The following is a 6,000-nucleotide window of genomic DNA, read 5'->3' on the forward strand; positions in this document are numbered from 1 at the left end:
GATTGGCCAGGGCTGTGTTTGAATCATGCTGACTCTGCCCCTGATCTGCCTCCTTGTCAGTCTCAGCCAATCCTATGGGGAAGCACTGTGATTGGATCAGGCTACCACTTCTGATGATGTCAGCAGACTGCTTGTTTTTTTTTTTAGGCAAACAGCATGCAGAGCATGCAGATCAACAGCTTCTTGCTTGTATACAGTCAGATTTTGCTATATTTATGGAGGCATGATGGGCCCAGGGGGGCTAGATGGTGGTTTTAACACTATAGGGTCAGGAATACATGTTTGTGTTTCTGACCCTATAGTGATCCTTTAAGAAAATAAACTTCAAGGGATTAACTGTGAGGTGTCCATATATTGCCAGGAAGTACTGGGCCAGGGCAGCTGCCAATTGTCCTGCGTTAAAGACGGCCCAACTGCCATTTTTAACATGCTTTAGGGTGGCCTGGGGGTCAATTGCCTCCTTGCCACCCGTCCCAGCCCGTCCCTGATTAATTATATGAGCTAGAACTAATCTACTTTGATGTCACAGCACTTTTTGACAAAATATCATTATATACATATAATACAAATATATCTGACCTTACATATTCTATTAAGCCAGACTGTAAATTGAAGCCTGAATCAGGCCATGCATGACTTGCCCTCCTTTGCTTAAAGATAGTGCTGTTCTAAGGTGTCCTGGTGCCCTAAGTGAACAGACAGAAGTCTTCCAAATTCGTTATCTTTGGGGGAGCAGTAGAGTCTAAAGGTGCCATAACCAACCAAAAATCCTCTAATCAGAAATCCAAGAGGTGCACGTGGTCAGTCTAGGGCAGTGGTAGGCAGCCTTCGGCACTCCAGATGCCGTGGACTACATTTCCCATGATGCTTTGCCAGCATTATGGTTGTAAGAGCATTATGGGATATGTAGTCCACAAGATCTGGAGTGCCAAAGGATGCCTATCCGTGGTCTAGGAAGCTTGCAGAGCTGAATGTTGCAAGTTCCTTCACCTATTCTATCCAGTAGAATAGGTGAAATTGTCTACCTACTCTTATGCAAATTGTCTACCTACTCTTATGCATCAAACCTATTTAACCCCTAGATGACAAATGAAGTGCCAGGTCGTTCGTGAAATCATAGGATTTGCCTAACGACTTTTCTAAAAGGGGTTACAATCCCGTAACTCGGGTGTTTTTCGTGACATGGAAAAGTGATGCATTGAATTATTATATTTACTTAGTGATGCTAAAATATACCATTTATTCTTTATATTCAGTTAATATCGAGTCTTCAGATCCAGTTTAACTAATCGTTAGACAGGAAAAATACCTTACATAAAACATTAAGCAAGTTTGGATGCACTTTCGGGTTGGGGTTATTGTGTACACTCCACTCCTTATACATTTCGTATGTTGGAGGAATTCAAGTGGCCCCAGAAATGAATGTTGGTGTTTTGTAAGCCTATGAAAAAGGCCTAAAATGCTGTGGGGATGAGATGGGATTAAGCTCAATGCAGAATTACATAACGTAACTCTATATATAAAATACTGTAAATAATGGTAAATGAAGCAAAAAAATGTTAGATGCTTTATTTGTAAAATAAATATTTTTTCTTGTTTACTGGTAATTTATATCAAATTTGTATGTCCGTTTCTTTATGGTTTTTTTTGTTTTTTTTAGTTTTAAAGCCTTTATTTGAGACAAATGGTACATATACAACAATAGTATAATAAAACGAAAATTCAATATATATTATATTTGTATATCGGTTTGACAAAAGCAACATTTCACAAAATACAAGAGCATGTGTATTTCACATCACCTGCATGGGTTATAATGATCTTGTTAAACGAAGCAGTGTAGCACTCAAGCTATAAACTGAAGGACCAGAAAACTGAAAAAGAAGGGGAGGAGAATGGGAGAGGGATGGTAAGTGGCAACCCTTTTAGACGACTTAATCTAAGAACGATAATAAAAGCGTATGCAGCTATAGTTAAGTGAGATTCAGATGCAACCGCCATTTAGGATGGTGCCTTAGGATCCAGCAGGCAGAGCCCCTGCTGCCAATGGGGAACTTGCCTCACATCCTGGCTTAGGGTCAGTAAGCCCCAGTGAATGGTATTTCTCTAATTCTAGGAAACGTTCCCATTTATACCAAAGGCCTACAACTCGTTCTGTAGTATTATGAGCCGAGGCTATAATGAGTTCCATTGAACTGGTCTCCTGAACCTTATTTCGCCATTGTCCTATTCAAGAAGCATTCTCCATTCTTCAAAACAATGGAATTAGTGTTTTTGCTGCATTAATAAGATGTCTGAGTAGGGGATGTTTGTACACCTTATTTCAGAGATCATAATGCTGCAAAAAAAGTTAATTCTGGGGTTAACTTGATTGAGTCATCTGAGACACAAGAAACAAACTTTTGGATAACACACCAATAACACTCAGGACAGTCCCACCAAAGATATAAATGAATACTAGACCCTCTATCATAACACCAGGGGAGGTATCTAGTATGGTAGGGGATATCCAATGGAGAAAGGCTGGGTATGGTACCATCTTGATAAAATATTATAGAAATTGAGCATTTATGAATAAAAAGAAACACATTTTAACACTGGTTTGGAGTTGGGGAAATTTGGAGCTATTTTTTCCAAGCTTCCATAAAGCCATATCTACTGGAGCAATCAACAAGTTGTCGATGGTAGATATTAGGTTGGTGGGACGTTCTTGCGCCATACAAAGATTCTCAAATGGCGTTATTGAGCACCATAACAGATGGTGCAAAGGATTCAAAGCTGGGAGTATCCCTATGAGTCAGACCTTGTGTGTGGGTTGTCACCATCAACTCCAATGTGGGAAACAAGCCTTCTGTCAATATATGGTGCACTCAGATAACCAAAGATGAGTTCAGTTGCAAATGTGAATGTCAATGTGAAAGAAGCTGTCTGGGTCCAGGCTTTCTCCAAGTTTAAATTAAGTTTAACAAATGTATATTAAGTTGCTATGGTGGCAGAAGACACCCGGGTGCACTCCTACCTTAAGTGGTTAAACCATTCTTGTATGGTTGCCTCCAGTTCTGATCTCCAGGAGGCATCTGAATCTCAGTTAGAGGAAGCCCAGAGTGCCGTCAGTGAGGGGTGCCACTGACTATACCAGTCAGCTGATGCTATAAGCCAATCAGAAGCTCTCCATTGATAAAAAAAAAGAAAAGTACAATTTTCTATCAATGGGGAACTACTGATTGGCTTAGAGCATCAACTGACTGGCCTAGCCAATCAGCGGCGCCCCTGCCCAGTGGCACTCTGTAGTCTGAATTACACAGCCAGGCTTGGACCTGTCCCTGTTTGTCCTCAAAGGCCGCCATTCTCTCTCACATCTGATGGAGGTCCCGCTGGAGGCCTTTGATTTCCATGGTAAATTGGGAGGCAAGTAAGTAAGTAATGGGGGGCTTGATGAGTGACCACATATACTCTGTTGCCAAATGCCTGAAGTTACATTGTATATATGAACCGGTGAATCTGTTTTTGAATTGTTGTATTTGTTTTGTATGTATGAATCTGGGTGTAGATATTTGTTGGACTTGTGCAAAGATTTTTTTCGGTTTTAATCGGTTTAGTCCACATCCGAACATATTGACTCACCCAGGATTTACCTGTGCAGTCTTATTCATTTAGTAAGACAGCACGGGTAAATCCCAGATAATAATAATAACAAAGTATTTAACCAGGTACATTCAAAGGTACATTCAGATTACTCTGGTTTTCAAGTACGTCCTGGGGATGGAACTTTTGCCCCACATCCAGGGGATGTTACTAGATGACTTACTTCGTTCGAGTATGGTTTAACCCCTTAAGGACACATGACGTGTGTGACACGTCATTATTCCATTTTATTCCAGAAGTTTGGTCCTTAAGGGGTTAAAAGGATTTTTATTTGGACGAACTGGCTGAAACAAAGTTGTAAGTGTATGCATGTTTACAATTGTGTGCGATAATAATGTGTGGATGTATGTGTCAACTTTTTAAAATCTGCCTCAAAATATTGCAGTAGACCTCCCGAGTTTAGGATCTGAAACCAGCATCGAAAGTCGCTCACTTGCAAAAATCAGTCTCTGCGTGACCCATAATGTGTCACACATTTCTGTTTAAAGAATACAAGAAAAATGGTCATAGAATATGCACATACTAGGGGACTTTCCAGATCCCTATTCATGAATATCTGCCCTAATAGGTACAGTGAGGAAGCAGTAGTCTCAAAAAGAGGTGGTCCAGTTCTTGATCGTAGAAGGAAGGAGATCTACTAAAAAGTGATGGATCAGCCTCTTCTGTCATGGAGATAGGTGGAATAAATCAACCCTAAGCTAAAAATTCCAGTTAATCATATTAGGTACCTGGTATACTTTTGTAGGGAACCAGCTAATATAACAGTAGCATAAATTAATTCTCACTCACCAATAAAAAAGATTGTAATTACTAAACTATGTAACTTTATAAAGTGACTTACATTTATGCATCATTCTTCCTTCAATAAAACACTTTGCACCCTATATATCACTGGAATGTCCTCTGAAAGTGTTTTGGGAATAATGATGAGGGGGTCAATAGAAGGTTATTGTGAGCATGTTTTGAGAATTTTTCCAGGAAATAAATTAGAGGTTGTCCCATGAATCCTGCAATACAAAAAGATTGTAACTGGCACAACTGAATGTATTCTTTTGTTTTCATGCTAAACAACAGAATACACTAGGAGCATTTTACCATAAATGTGTTAAATGGACAAACAAAATCAACGCAAGTCTTTAGAAAATTGACACAAATAATATAATTATTCATATGTGTGTTAAATATTTGAAGAGATCAAATCACATTAGTAAATACTTAAAAATGTTTAAATAACATCAGTCTGGTCTTTCAGGACCTCCACAAAACCTAATAAAATTCTGTATTATCCACGTGCCAGTTTTACTCAATATCACAATGATGATAACTAATGGATATATCCCCTTGATGTAATGTTCTATATTATAGAATATCTATATATGATGTAGAGCTTCCTCTATCTTGTAAACATTGAGTCAGATTGATGGAGTATGCATGGTAACTAGAGATGTCCCGAACAGTTCGCCGGGAACTATTCGCTGGCGAACATAGCTTGTTCGCGGTCGCCGCGGCGGGCAAACATATGTGATGTTCGGTCGCCCCCTATTCGCCATCTTTGAGTAAACTTTGACCCTGTACCTCACAGTCAGCAGACACATTCCAGCCAATCAGCAGCAGACCCTCCCTCCCAGACCCTGCCACCTCCATGACGAAAGGGGGCGGACCGAACATCGCATATGTTCGCCCGCCGCGGCGACCGCGAACAAGCTATGTTCGCTGGCGAATAGTTCCCGGCGAACTGTTCAGGACATCTCTAATGGTAACATATCAGAAGTGGTAGGCATTATTAGTTCTCAGGCCAGGTCTGTTTTGTATTTAGTTTTGGGTTGTTGTTTTTTGGTTAGGAAATTGGATATGTTTCTGAAGGACTTGTCCGTGCCCTAACTGATTAGAAGCCCCATAAAGGTGTAGCGGACCACGGGTAACCCGACCGGTTACCTCCGCTCCGCTAGTCCCCTTCCTTCAGCCAGTTAAGAACCACTCAAGATGTACATAAACCTTTTCTACTCCCCAGTAACTGGATGAGACCTAATTCTGAAGGTACAACAACACTTATTGGCTACACACAGCTTTTATGCAAAACCCCATGCAAGGGGTGTACACCACACAATCACAGTGTCCCCTCCCAGGATCCTCCCCCTCCCAGGGATTTTAGCGGGACACTGGAGTTCTGGTCCCTTTGTCCCCTGTTCCCGCTACCCAAGTACAGGTTTTCCTACTTGCGGTGACAGGTAGTCTTGTTCCAAGGATTCCTTTTGTCCCCGCCACTCTGACCGAACGGGGTCAGAAGCAGTTCACGAATGCTCCCCCTGGATGGCGTTTGTCTATACAAACTGGCGGCCACTCAGGGGGCGGAAC

The 6,000-nt window shown here is 41.1% G+C and overlaps 1 long non-coding RNA gene across 1 annotated transcript; it reads left to right on the plus strand.

The window, feature by feature from the left end:
• The first annotated feature begins 202 nt into the window (after positions 1-202).
• Positions 203-1,605, plus strand: LOC134572469 (uncharacterized). The gene is made up of 2 exons (XR_010085282.1): positions 203-1,148; positions 1,192-1,605. It is a non-coding gene; the product is annotated as an uncharacterized LOC134572469 (long non-coding RNA).
• The last annotated feature ends 4,395 nt before the right edge of the window (positions 1,606-6,000 follow it).

The sequence above is a fragment of the Pelobates fuscus genome, chromosome 9, assembly GCF_036172605.1.
Source record: "Pelobates fuscus isolate aPelFus1 chromosome 9, aPelFus1.pri, whole genome shotgun sequence".
Lineage (NCBI taxonomy): Eukaryota > Metazoa > Chordata > Amphibia > Anura > Pelobatidae > Pelobates > Pelobates fuscus.